Raw genomic sequence first — 15,174 nt, forward strand, 5'->3', positions numbered from 1 at the left:
AAAGAAATTTGCTGATCAGAAATTTACTAATAGTGCCTACTCTGACCATCACCGTGCTCTCATTACTTATTTGTTAACTAATTGTCTTAAAAATCAATCATCACGTTACAGTAACGAATTAGTTACTATTATGGTCTTTACTATTTATGACAAGGCTGTTGCATACAAATATTGAGAGACTATAAAAGTTCGTGCGCGATCGAGAAAATAAGCCCGATAAAATCAAGATGGAGGTTACGAACCCTTTCCTAAACCCTTATCGGACGGAAGGAGGAAAGATCGAAAGCACTAAGAAAGATATATTGTGCGTATTAATAGCGGGAACAGAAGACGTGTCAATTCCACGTCATGCGGGATACAAACAGTATTTAACCCCAGTCGGAGTGGAAAAACTGCTAGGTTATAAAAGTGGAAAACATTGTTTTAGGTTGGCGTTCGCTCATGCCACCCTTCCTGGCCGATGGGTGTAAATCAATTTGATGGCTTTTGATTTATGATTCGAGCATTACACTTTAGTTCTTGTTATGTCCCATTTTTACGTCAGGGATTTAATTTATTGTTGGCGTTAATCATAAATATGCCTTTAATAACGTATTGTTTGCGGAAATATTGCTAAAGATTATGAACGATGACTGGATTTACTATTAGTTTGTTCTCACTTTATACCTTATGAATTAATACAAAATTGACAAAAAGTAAAATGCGCGTATTTGAGGATCGTCCCTGGGATGTGGGAAGGGGTTGGTGTAAAGTTTATAAGTACATAGACGATTATGCTGCTAATTTCACACTGTTTGCTTGGAAATGTCGGGTTTTTAATAAAGCGTCCGGATCCGTTACCCAAAACGTCCTATACGCTTTTATGTTTAGCAAAAATACAAATATTTCAGTACCTAAGGCTTCCGTTCTCTTAAAATTCTTAATCACTTAAAAATAAATATGAAAAAATGCAAATTAAGGGAAAACGGTAATTTGGACACCTTAAAACAGTTGCAAACTGACCTCGGTACCATTAACTGAGTTTAAAAGCGATTGTAGGAGTAATTGTGGCTTGGAAAATGTTCCCTAGGTAAATGCTGTATAAGGAAGATTCTTAAATTTGATTTACATGGATGTTAAAAATTTTATTTTAAGTCCAGGCAAATTCAAAACCTAATTGAAACTATTAAATATCTTATTCAAGATATTTTCACGGTAGGAAATCCAATAATCATTCAAAATTCCACATACTCTACATTTGTGTTCTTCATTCCTCATGTCACTATTACTCTCTATCTTCGCCCTCTGTTGTTGTAGCTCATCTTCCATTCTTTCTGCTTTGTTCTTCCCACATTCCTTTTGCGTCCATCCTCGTTGTCAAGCTTTCGTTTCCTTTTTTACTACTTTCTTCCAACCTCTCCTCCCTACGTCCCGACACTATCCTCTATTTTTGTTCCTTCCTCTAATATACAATCTTGTGTCCTTCCGTTTAGCCTTAATACCCATTTATAATACTTTCCTTGTGCTCCTTCCAGTTCGTCCCATTCCTTCCACACGTATATCTCGGCTAGGCACCCCTATCCTCGCCCCTATCACCATTTCATCAAACAGATATTTTCTTGTTCTGAGATTTTGCTTGAAACCCCCCTCCCTTATTCCCACTGTCTAATCGTCACTACCCCCGTTTTCCTTAGTTCTCTTATTTACGCATTTTCCCCTTTATTTCTTTGCATTTAGTACCCTAAATATTTAACTTATCTTTTATATTTTTTCCTCTCTTTTATTTCCATTCAACCCTCTGTTCTGATATTATCACTACGCCGCGTCGCGTCGCCTGCGTATGCCAGCGACCATATTGTAACGTGTTTTATAAATTCGGGTTCGATTTATATCAATATTTATTAAACAAAACTAAAACACTATAAAAACCGTACAATTTATATCGACTATTTATATCACACACTTCGCAATTTATATTTCCGCGCTCGATGTTTCGTCCGTACTCGATCTCGTTCGATAGTTAAACTTCCTGCGATGTTCGGTCCGCAACCATTTATACACGCAAGCAATGTAAGTCCAGAACACTCGCGTAATTACCGGATAGTCTCGAATATTCCTATACAAATCCCACTATCGCGCGCGTATAAAATTCCAGAGCGCCAAAGGCGACGTTATGTCTGGAGCGTTTCCGTTACAATATCTTTCTTTTTCCCACCAGAATCCCTCCACCTCGTCCCTGTCTTAAATAATACTTTTTCCATGCCTCTTATGTAGAAAATAAATAAGGCTAGAATATGTGAGCACCCCTGTCTTATTCCTTTACATGTCCAGAACTCTTCAGACAACTTTTCCCTTCTATTTTTACCCTCAATCTTGCCTCTTTATATGATTCCTTGATAGCGCCCTTTAACCTCTTGTCTATTTTACCATAATTTTTCCTTTTCCAATCTGTCAAATGCTGTTAAGTACATGAAAAACACAAACCCCCTTCCTCCTCTTTTTTTCCAATTCCTTTTCCATCAATCCGTGTAGTCGATTATTCCCCTCCTTATTTTAAAGCGCTTCAATAACCTCTTCTCTTTCATTTATCTTTCTGATTATTCATTTAGTACAATTGGCCTAGATTCTATACGGCGGCCGTCGCGATTGCCCTATAATTTTCCACAGTCTCTCATATACCGTGTTTACTAGATTCTTCATCCCTTCCTTGGCCCTATCTAATTTGGAAATCCAAGCCACACTTTCTATTTCGTCTCTCCTTGCAGCTTTCCCTTTCTTCGATCTTTTTAATTACTGCTCGATCTTCTCTCTTGTTACCTCATCTCCTTCACCGTCCTCTCTTCCTGCCTCTTCCATAGCCCCATCTTTCTCCTACTTTCTTCGTAGTACCTTAATGTTGTTTCCATTTCTCTAATTGAATTTCCTTCTCATTTGCTCTATCTTTCCTTTTTCTTCTGCAAATCAACTTCCAAAAATCCTTCCCTGTTTTTATTTCCCTGCTTTGATCTGTATATTCTCTCTGTTTCTCCATCTTTTTTTCTTGACCTTTTCTGTTGTACTTTTCTTCTGTGATCTCGCTTCTTTCTCCTGTACTACCTCTCTTTTTTCTTTCCCCAACATTTCCTTATATTTATTTCTCTCTTCTGCACCACTTTCTTCTTTATTTCCCCTCTTCTTTCTTCCCCCAACATTTCTCTATATTTATTTATCACTTCTGTACACCCTTTGTCCAACCACTTCATTCTTTTTTCTCTCCCCTCTCCATCAATTATTTCTTTTTCGTTCTTTCCTTGTTATATATCGTTATAACCCCCATTTTCTTCCCCGTCACCTTGTTACAGTTCAAATTTCAATTTCCTATAGCATTTTAGTACCTGGCTTTATACAAAATTTGTTAGATGTCGTTTAAGGTTTTAAAGTAAAATTTAAGGCGATAAATGATAACGCCGATCGCTATTATTGGAATAATTGGGTATTGTTGCTTCGCACTTGGTCGTTGTTGCATCCATTTTGATATTAATCGAGTGCGAATATAAAAGTAATTGAGTTATCCTTAGTAAAGGTAGTTAGAAGTATCTAATTAGCATTGTCTTAGAAGACTTGATAACTCAAGAATTAATTGATTTAAACAGCAACTTATATCTGCAGGCCGCCCGTTATCTCAGGTATTATTTCTATTGTATTACGCGGTTTTATCGTCAATAACTATTTTAGGCCTGTTTATTTTTCCGTTTTCTTTCCCATTTTGGGATTTCGCCTACTTTTGATTTGGAATCGTATATAAAGGAGTTCGTCCGAAAATTAGACGTACCCTATCACCGTTTCTACTTGAAGATAATTGCCCAGGAAATGCCGCACGCCAAGAAGATTATCATTATCACCTTTACCAATTTATCAAAATGGCCGCTGTCGTCCCAAAGATAAGCTAAGCTTCAGTTAAGGTCAGCTCTCTTTTATATTTATTATCACCAACTATTGGAGTCGCCGAATTTCCGTTTACTATCGAACATCGAATATCAACTTTAACTTTCTTATATCGAACGAATACATTTTTTTTATTAAGTTATTATCACTAATTAGAGTCAAATTTTGAAGTAAAATTCTGTCAGGGAATCTACGAGGTCGCTCCAAAAGTTACTTGAACGCGTTATAAGGTTGCGTGTATATTTAGGGTGTTCCCTTAGGCGGTATCGTCAAACCAAGTCAGCATTACAGTATTTTAGTTATTAATTTTAAAACTTGGTTTGGGGAACCGGGTTGCGAGCGCTCCCGACTCACACCTACGGCCCTTCCGTCGGCACAATTATTGCAGTTTTTTTTTTGGTTTTATCACAGGTACCATAATTAAAATAAGTACCCACAATTATTATAGTTATTCCAGAATTCGTAGATTTTCATTTGCGTCAATTTGTTAAATCAAATATTCAACTCAATTTCACTACTTATTGTTTTAATTTAATTCTGTATTCGAATCGTATCGAAGTTAATTTAATAGAATACTACTATCTTAGCACCGCGTAATTTATTTATCTATTTATTACTAGAGATTTTAATGGACTTATCCTGAGTCAGGTAAGCAGTACTGAATTGGTGACAGTGATTAAAGACCCTGGCGCCCTTATCTCATTTTTATCTATGCTAAGAACCTACGCCCTAGCGGCCGTGCATACTGTTCCAATAGAATTTGTTAGCATTCTCTGGAAAGTATTATTTATTTTAAATTGCGGTAGCAACCTCTACTGGTCTGACCTGTATTAGTATCGTCTTTCGTTTCCTCCCCCCCATTCCCTTATCCCTTTTTCACCCCTGTTAATATACCTCCCTTCTACTCTTCTCCATTTTTGTTTCGTTATCATCGTTTCTTCCTCCGTTCCGTGCTTTCTCTCTATTTTCCTTTTTTCACATTTAATCCCTTTATTGTTATATATTTGTCATTGTAATATATTTTCTCTTTCCTTTCTCTCATTGTCTTTTTCGAGTTTTGCTATCCTTTCCAGAAATTGTTCTTTTTCTTTACCCCTTTCTCTTCATTTCTTCCAATTTCCTCCTTCATTTGCTCTGTTATCTCATTAGTTGCTCCTCTTGTTGCCTCCTTTACCCCTTCCATTCATTTATCTATTGCTTTGTCCACCTTTTCTTCTTCTCTGTCCCTCAATTTCTCTCCATTCCTCTTTTTATTCCGTTTTCTCTCTCGTTTTTCTCCTCCTCCGCTTTTCTTTGCTCCGGCGATCTTAGAACTGTCTTGCTCGTTCACACTTCGAACCACTCTTCTTTCCTCTTTTACTCCCTTTTACATTCCCGACCCCGTTAGGAACTTGTCCGCTTCAACAGCTAGGTGGCATCCATCCTTCTCAATAGATGAATCCCTTATCCTTTTTTACTGCTATTTCCCCTTATGTCTTGGGTCGTAATTTGGGCTCGATGAAACACACAATATCTGATCATTTACAATTCGACAAAAGTAAATCAATAAATAATGCTATTAAAAAAAAAACACTCAGGGTCTACAGAAATGCGATCGATTGAAACAAATTAAATTTAAAACAAAATCCTAATTACAACGTCCAATATATGAGTGCATTCGTTTGCATGGGAATTAGTTTGATTTCCTAGTGTTGAGATTTTTCATATGTCAGAAGGGGGTTGGAAATAAAATTGGGGCTACGACGTGTTCCGTGACTGAAGAAGTTACTCTCTCGTATTAGCTGCCTCTATCTCAGTTGCATACTTTACACAAAATCCTCCTGCAATAGCATCGCTCAAAATTCTGTTCTACTACAATACTTTGCTTCAATAATTAATAGTTGATTCTATTTCTATTACGACAGGCTTCTGAATTGCTTCTGTCAAATTCGCTTAGCCACATAACTAACTTTCGTTTCGGTGCCTGTGACAAGAAAACAATCAGCGCAGTTTCTAAAGTTATTATTCAATTGAAATACACAAATCTTTATTTAAAGTCAAACCCATCTTCCTTATTCAATTTTAACCGGAAGATATTATACGCTCTTTAGATAGAGCAGCTCCAGGTTGTTAGTATCGCTCGGTAAATAAGGGAAAAATAAGAAGCATATGATTATCTAAGCTAAGCCAAACAACCTCCTTTTCGAGTACATTCAAGTTTTCCCAACTAAACGGATTTACTAAGAATCTAAACACAATAAGAGAACCTATATAACGAAATACTTGTTTGTTTCTCTTTTGTTTCTAGTCACATCTTTCACACCCTCTCTCCTGAATTTCAAGTTAAAATAAACAGTCAACATTTATATACCGTTATTCTAATGGGACACGCATTTGGGGTAGTTTATATTTACGTTTCATTCTCTTCCCTTCAGATTTAATAGAATGAGGTTTTCAAACTAAATATACTCGAAATTTATTTTACGAAACTTGGAAATAATCGAAACTTTCCCCGAGAAGTAGTTTAGCTTTCAAATAATACGACGTCATGCGACGTTTTTCGTATCCCTTACAAATTACCTTCGCGGACTTCATGTCAACCATCGGTCGGCGTACGAGTAATTTTATTTTTATATTTTTAAGTGCATCCACTTTACGGCTAACGAGAAATTGAGAAATAAATGGGATCTAATTAGGTCCTCCATATATCTGCAGAGAGTACCCATTAAAATGAACTGTCGGAAAACACTTTTGCTGAAATATTATGTCCATTTTCATTTGAAGTCAATACATTTGTGATATACCATTACCTACGCATTGCGTGAAATACAATGATAGATGTTAAGGGCTCGATCACTAACCACAGATCGTTACTTTAATGTTATGTTTTGTCGATTCTAATTTTTGTAATTGATGTATCCTTCCTTCTGATATTTCATGAGTTTTAACACTTTCTCTACTTGCCAGTTCCATAACTTGTTTTGCTTCCTCACTCTCCTTTTCTATTTCGTGTCTTGAGGTAGGGGCATTTTCGGCCCTTGCACATAAAAGATTTGGGGCAAACTCCTAGTCTCGGGCACTTGTAGAGCTGCTTAAAAAACAAGCCCTCCAGTGACGAGATAATTAGTGTTGTTTCTTGGGGGTGAAAATTCTATTGGTCACTATCGGCCACACCTGAATTATTCTGTTAGCGGTCCGTGTGCTCGATTTCTTGACTAATTTTTTCGGATGAATACGTTAGAGTTCCACGAAAATGTCATTTGTTCACTACTCCCTTCGGTATTACTAATTTTAATCTCATTTTCTGTTCCACGTCAGCTTGTTATCTAGATGTAATCCTAAGTATTTTGCCGTTTCCATCTGTGGTATCTGCACATTATTTATCACAACTGCTGGACATAATTGTTTACGGAGGGCAAATGTTACATGTACCGATTTGTTTTCATTTACTTTAATTTTCCATTTGTTTAGCCATTGTTGTAGTTCAAACAGGTGAGTCTGGATATAATCTGATGCTATTTGAGGGTTTTCATGACTGGATAGAATTGCAGTGTCGTCTGCAAATGTTCCTGTTGTTGTATTTTGTGTCATTGGCAGGGCTGCTGTGTACAGAATGTAGAGCAAAGGCCCTAAAACACTACCTTGGGGCACTCCAGAATTGATGGGGAAGTGGTCTGATGTTTCTTCACTTACTTTGGTTTGGAATGTTCTCTCGCTCAGGTATGATTTTAGTATATTAAAATAGGCTGTAGGGAGTGCTTGTTTGATTTTATATAGTAATCCAGGATGCCATACTTTGTCAAATGCTTGACTAACGTCAAGAAAGACCGCTGAACAGTATTGCTTATTTTCAAATGCATTGTTAATAACTTGTGCGATTCGAAAAAAAAGAAGAAACAAATAGACATCAAAGCAAGAGAACTAAATTGGCTAATAGGAAGAAAATCTACAGTATCAACAGAAAATAAAATTCTAATATACAAGGCAGTCATCCGACCTATCTGGACATATGGAGTAGAGCTATGGGGCCGTGCTTCTAAAACAAATGTACTATTAATCCAAAGAAACCAATCAAAAATACTCCGGCAAATTGTAGATGCTCCGTGGTATATAACAAATCATACAATTCATACAGATCTACACATACCAACGGTTCAGGAAGTAATCCAGGAGAGAGCTAACAAACACCATGAAGTCCTAGAAACCCACACAAACCCCTTATTGGAACAGTTACTGCAACCAAGGATCAATAAAAGACTCAAAAAATTGTGGCCTATAAACTTAGTGCGGGAGTAGTGTCCTCAAATTTCAAATTTCTTTTGACAAAAACAATTTATAAAACTTAGTATTAAGTTACATAGGTTGCATCGATGGATGTTAATCTTATCATGCTATTTATCTGCTAGTTCACCTAGCGGTCGTTAACCCTTTAGCTAATAGAATACATATATTGTTCTGATTGCTAAATAAATAGGTAGAAAAAAAAAAAATTTTCTGTTGCTCTCTCTTCCTTATTTCATTGCTCCACCCATGATTTAGTACTTCCTTCAAATAATATCAACCCGTTGTCACTGTTTCGCTTTCGAAAAGTGATCTAAGTACCACTATCCACTTATAAACTTCGGCGGTACAAACTGAAATGTTCAGTAACCATGTGTTTCAGAACGTGACACTTTTAACGGATGGACTCACCCCAAACGACAAATCCAAGTATAAAATTGCTTCTCTTTTCGTACTGTTCCTTTTTAAAAGTGTGGCTGGAACGCGATTGTTTGTCGTAATAGTAAAAACATAAATCTGCATGAAAAGTTATTTAATTTACCTGTCAGCAAATCTCAAAGGGCCCGAGACTTAACAAAATCACGGAAACCCGCGTGTGAATGAAATATTATACTCCAGTTTCTTGTAAAAGGGAACGTGTATTACCTACCACTTTGTGTCGTATTTTTCTATTCAGGTATCATTAATTTCTACAAGAATAAGCACATGCACAAGCATCGTGGTTAACAGTAATTAACTTCATTAGAACTTTTTTACAGTTTTATAACTACAAAAAATGCAATCGTAAAATATATGCATGTGCGCCTATATAAAGGCTAAGAAACTTTTAGAAAATATAACGCAAGCACGTTGCGTTTACTTCCAAGTCCTTTCATCGCAAAAGAACGCCGCCAGTACAAAGTGTTATGAGATTGCAAACGTGAGTCGACAACAAAAGGCTTTGAATGTATTTGAGGCACACATGCGACAAGGTTGTTCTTTTGTTCCATATATAAATATGTATAGGAATTGAAGTGGGAAACACAAAAGGATCCCCTTTATAAATAATTTCTTCATTACAGTTGCCATTCCTTTACCAAAACAGGTTCTTGAAAACTCACGTAATTACACAACCTACACTGTCATGATCAATCCGAACGCAAAACGTCACCGCTCATAGCCCCAGGCGAGCGTTTCTCGATCCTCCTGTATAATAAAAGCGATTACATGCACGATACAGCTATGACTGAATAATGGATTTTGATACTTTACTCGTCTTTCACCTTAACGCGGTCTCTCGGTCAATTCATCCCATTCAATTTATTTAATGCGTTTCGTGGAATGGCGGGAGAGCTTGGATCGAATTCAATATTCACATTCTGGATCGACCTTTCATCTTGCAAAATGATCAAAACGACTTTTCTTTGTGGCTTGCAATTGAATTCGGACCGTATTCCGATTTATTGTGCTTAAAACGTGGACGCGAGGAATGAGATCGTTCCGACGACCGCAATATGTTGCGGGTTTACACGGTAAGATGTCTTTTTGTTGTACTGACGAAGCTGCCATTACAAATTTTTGAAATGAAGCCAATCAAACATTATTAGTTTGCTGATATCCGTGAACCGATCATTGCTATAAATTAAGTGCGATATGTACAGGTCTTCTAAAACTGTTCGTGTCATTGCAATGGTCTGATACTATGACAAAAGTGAAAGATTTGTCGTATCCACAAAGAATACGATAATTTCTGCACGCCGACCATAAGGAATAAAAAAAAATTACCCGTCATTAGGTGATTTGACCTTTTTTAATTAAAGCGAACGTCTTCCTATACATAAAAGGATAACATTAGTGTTAGCAGCGAATCCTCCGATGCGTCCTCTACTTGTAAGGCATTGCAATAAAAAGAAATGGTAGCTCTCGGGGGTCGCCTAATGTACATTAGTGACAGTTCTTATATTACGATCGTTAGACAGCTTCCGGTAGACACGGTAAAACCTTCCTTTCTAGATATAGCTTGCGTGCAAATGCATGAGCTTGTAGTTAACGTCAACGTTGGATACGTCTTATCATTTTAATGGCAAAACATTTGTGCGAGTGTACGCTTTCCACGTAAAATCATGCTAACGACGATTCTAAAATAACAGCCAAATTGTTCTATCACTGTCAGGGTCTTCATTTTGTCTTATTGAACTCTTATTGTTGTATTTATGTCAGAGTAGGCATAGGCATCTGTCATGAGATATTTTCAAATGTAATATTTATTATAAAATGTGTTCTAAGTATTTCTTGTAATTATTCGCAACAAGATACAACATGGCGCAGTCAAGGCAGTTAGTTTATTAAACTGAGCAAAGTTTTCAAGAAGTATAGGTTGCGAAACATCAAATGTGTATTGTTGAACAGCTGAACCTAATTATAAGAAGAAAAGCCGAAATGGAATTCAAACCTCCAGCTAATTCGTCACTACAGGGAAATTTAAGTGAAAACTGGCGTAAATTTCGACAAAATTTTGAAAATTACCTGAAAGCTTCCCACAAGTCAACAAAGGACGATGAAACAAAAATAGCCATTCTATTAAATATAATTGGTGAAGGTGCTGTGGAAGTATACAACACCTTTACATTGTCCGAAACGGACATGGTGTCATTTCCAGCAGTATTAAAAGCTTTCGATGACCATTGTAGTCCCAAGAAAAATATCGTGCTTGAGCGTTTTAAATTTTATAGAGAGTGCAGCAAGAAGGAGAAGGGTTTGATCAGTTCTTAACTGATATCAAGAAATTATCGAAGTCCTGTGAATTTGGATTATTAAGTGATGGTTTAGGGATTTACGACAAGGTCATTCAAGAAAGATTGTTACGGGTAGAGGATCTTGATTTGGCAAAGGCTGTGAATTTATGTCGAGCTGCAGAAATTTCAAAATCTCAGGCTAGAAATTTGCAAGGGGCTTCAGTCGAAGTTGAAGTCATTAAGAAAAAGTCAGCAAACCGAACATATAAGTCTGTTTCCAAAACCAGTGGTGAAAGGTTTGAATGTAGAAGATGTCAGACTATTCATGGCGTTCGTGAATGTCCTGCCTTTGGGAGAAGCTGCAATAATAATGTGGACAGTTAAATCATTTTGCAGTTTCCTGTCAAGTAAAAAATGTGAAGGTGCTACAAGAACAGGATGAGCAACCTGACGAGTTGGAGTTCACCATTAACAGCATTGGGGTAAGAAATCAGAACAAAAAGGTTTTGTCAATTAAGTCATGGTTTCAAAATGTAAACGTTGGTGATCATCATGTGCCTATTAAATTTATTAAACTAGACACTGGTGCAGATGTGAATGTCCTGTCGCGTAAAATGTTAAGTGAAGTAGGTGTTCCAGAGTCTCAGTTACAAAATACAAACATAATTTTGGAGGCATTTGGTGGTACTGTCTTAAAATCTCTTGGCATTGTTCCACTAAAAGTTCAGTGTAACAACGTTGAATTTACTGATAACTTCATAATTGTAGACAAAATTGTTTCTCCGTTATTAGGACTTGAGTCTTGTACTAAGTTAGATCTTATTGCACGCAAAGTAGATGCCTTGGGTAAGTTTATGACTAAGGATGAATTTATTAAGAATAATCTAGAATTATTTCAAGATCTGGGTAAGTTTAAGGATAAATGTGAAATCCAAATAAATAATGAAGCCATACCGGTCATTAACCCTCCTAGGGGTATTTGCTATTCGTGACAAATTAAAGGAAACCTTGATATCCTTAGAAAATAGAAAAATTATTTCAAAAGTTGATAAACCATCTGGTTGGGTTAATAATATCGTAATTGTTGAAAAGAAGGATGGCTCCTTAAGACTTTGTTTGGATCCTCGTGATTTAAATTTAGAAATTAAAAGACCCGCATATGTCCTTATTCCAACTCTTCAAGATATAATTGGAAACCTTAAAGGTAAAAAGTTTTTTACAGTGCTCGATTTAAAGGAAGGTTTTTGGCATGTAGAACTTACTGAAAAGTCTAGTGATCTTTGTACATTTGCTACGCACTTTGGTTGTTACAAATTTAATCGTTTGCCTTTTGGGCTTAATATGGCTCCAGAATATTTTCAAGCCATTAATGAAAGAATCTTTGGAAACTTGAAGGGTGTTCAAGTGTACATTGATGATCTCTTGATAGCTGCCGATTCCTCCGAGGAATCGAATTTTAAATTCCGTGATTATAAGAGCTACTGCAAATGGAGTTAAATGTAATCCTAGCAAGGTTCAATTTAAGCAACCCTCAGTTAATTATTTTGGTCATATCTTTTCGGAGGATGGAATGTCAGTTGATCCAAATAGAATAGCAGCAATTAAAGGATTAAATGATCCCACAAATGTAAAAGAACTGCAAAGTATTTTAGGAACGATAAATTATTTGCGACAGTTTATACCGAACTTAGCCGATATAACTTCTCCATCGCGTGAATGATTAAAACAAAAAGTTCAATTTAAATGGTTAACTGCACACCCGGTTGTGCAAGATAAAATTAAAAACATAATTTCTAATGCTCCAGTGTTAGCTAACTCTGATGCATTTAAAAAAATCACCATACAAGCCGATGCATCCAAAGATGGTCTGGGGTGCTGTCTTCTTCAGGATGACAAACCTATTTCATTTGCTTCTCGTAGTTTGAGTTCTAGTGAGAAAAATTATTCCCAAATAGAGAAGGAGCTTCTCGCTATTGTTTTTGTAGTAAACAAGTTTCATATCTTCATTTATGGTCCCGAAATAAAGGTAAATACTGATCACAAACCTTTGGTAACTCTAATGAATAAAAAAATTGGAGATATTGCCTCATCGCGTTTGCAAAGAATGAGAATAAAATTACTTAAATATAAACTAGTGTTAAATTTCTTACCAGAAAAATATATGTGTATTGCCGACTTGCTTTCACGATTTTACCTAAATTTTCCAGAGAGCGAAGGTGATGATCAATGGATTTCTGAAACTGTTCATACTTTAAGCAAAAATTTAAATATTTCAGATGCTAAAAGGTTGGAATTTATACAGGCTACTGCCAATGATCCAGTTTTGTCAAAGGTAATGTTCTATATTATAAATGGCTGGCCTAAAAGTAATTAACTAATGGACGATTCAATTAAATACTATTATAAGTTTCAAGCAAAATTATCTGTCGAAGATGGTTTGTTATTTATAAACCACCGATTAATAGTCCCGGATAAACTTAGATTCTATATTTTACGGCTTCTTCATGAACCTCATTTTGGTACTGTTAAGACCAAACAACGTGCTAGACAAATTGTATTTTGGCCACGCATGTTAAGCAACATACAGAATATGATATCTAATTGTTATGTTTGTGAACGTTACCAAAATGCTAAACAAAGGGATTTATTGATTCCACATGAAATACCAAATATACCATTTTATAAAATAGCTTGTGATATAATGGATTATGCAGGTAATAGCTATCTTATTGTATAAGATTATTTCTCGAAATGGCTCGAGATCATTCTATTAAAAAACAAAACCTCATCAGAAATTATTAAACACCTCAAAATATTGTTCGCACCCGTAATTCCTAAAGATGCACATAAAAAACTTTTAGCCAAACACGAATATTTTAAACGAAATCACGATAAAAGTGCCAAAAATTTCAACCAAAATTTGAAAGCAGGTGATAATGGTCTTATGAAAGATCAGTTTTGGGAAAAAGGACAAGTAGTTGGTAATTATTCCACTCCTAGATCTTTTAATGTAATTAATAATATGAACAATGTTGTTAGAAGAAACTTTAGCCAACTAAAATCAACTAATACAAAATTTGAAATTAACAACTCATCAAACTGCTCAAATGATAACTTAGAAACTATTAACAATCAAACCACCATTGAAATTGATTCTACAAATGACCTAATTCCTGATTCTAATATTAATCAAACTGTTACACACAGTGGTCGGATTGTTAAATTACCGAATTAGTTTAAAGATTATTTTATGTAATCTCATAATAATGTTTTGTTTTAAGTTTGTTTTGATTTGTTTGTTTTAGAAAAAAAAGGAAGATGTATTTATAATTTATGTCAGGCATCTGTCATGAGAGATTTTCAAATGTAATATTTATTATAAAATGTGTTCTAAGTATTTCTTGTAATTATTCGTAACAAGATACAACACTTATCCCTCCCAGCATTTCACTACGGTTTAATATATAAAAAGCTAGTTCTGTTAGTCTTTCCTTTAAGGGTTGCTACGACCCTCAAGAACAAATACTAACTTTCAAAATATTTCATCATCTGATAATGAATTAATGTCTTTGCTTAGTAAGGGGCTTGTCGACTACTGGATGGACGACCTGCTCCACGGCACTAAAGCGCTCCTTATGAGTACCTTTGACCTCCAGGACGGTTTTTGGCAAAATGACTGTAATAAAACCGCTTTCATTTCCCCCTTCAGCCTCTACCGAATTAAAAGATGCCTTTTGGGCTCAGAAACACCCCTGCGACATTCCACCGACAAATCGATTGATCGTAAATTGCTGAATTTGTGGAGAACTCCCCCAGTTCCAGAGGTACAACGCCTCATACCAGACGCCCGAGGGGTTATTACAGGCTTTAGCCCAGCCAGACGCCTCGAGGTAATCGCAATAGACGTATTTGGACGCATTTTCTGATACTCGAAATAAAAAAAAAATTAATTCTATTCCTTAATGACATCGCCACCAGGTGAATAGAACTGTTCGGGCTCCAACGGGCTGACAGAAAAATCTGCGAAGATCCGCGACTTGAAGCAATAACTAGCTATCCTAGTGAAGGATGACCACACCAATTGGCCCCACAAATTGTCACCGATACTCTTTGCAATGAATACCTTCAGATGCAACACCACGGGAAACAGCTCCCCAATAATGATCCAATCTCAGAAATCACCCCGTACTCACTCCGCCTGACTGATACCCTGCGAGAAGCCCGGTTGAATCAAGAAGAGGGCCATTCAAAACCAAGCAGTACGCAGATACGAGAAAAAAGGAAGCACCCACCTACA

At 36.2% G+C, this 15,174-nt stretch overlaps 1 long non-coding RNA gene across 1 annotated transcript; it reads left to right on the top strand.

Moving 5' to 3' along the window:
• Positions 1–3,322: 3,322 nt before the first annotated feature.
• On the top strand, positions 3,323–3,847 carry LOC116178117. The gene is made up of 2 exons (XR_004146809.1): positions 3,323–3,644; positions 3,694–3,847. It is a non-coding gene; the product is annotated as an uncharacterized LOC116178117 (long non-coding RNA).
• The last annotated feature ends 11,327 nt before the right edge of the window (positions 3,848–15,174 follow it).

This window comes from Photinus pyralis, unplaced genomic scaffold (assembly GCF_008802855.1).
Source record: "Photinus pyralis isolate 1611_PpyrPB1 unplaced genomic scaffold, Ppyr1.3 Ppyr1.4_LG8, whole genome shotgun sequence".
Classification (NCBI taxonomy): Eukaryota; Metazoa; Arthropoda; class Insecta; order Coleoptera; family Lampyridae; genus Photinus; species Photinus pyralis.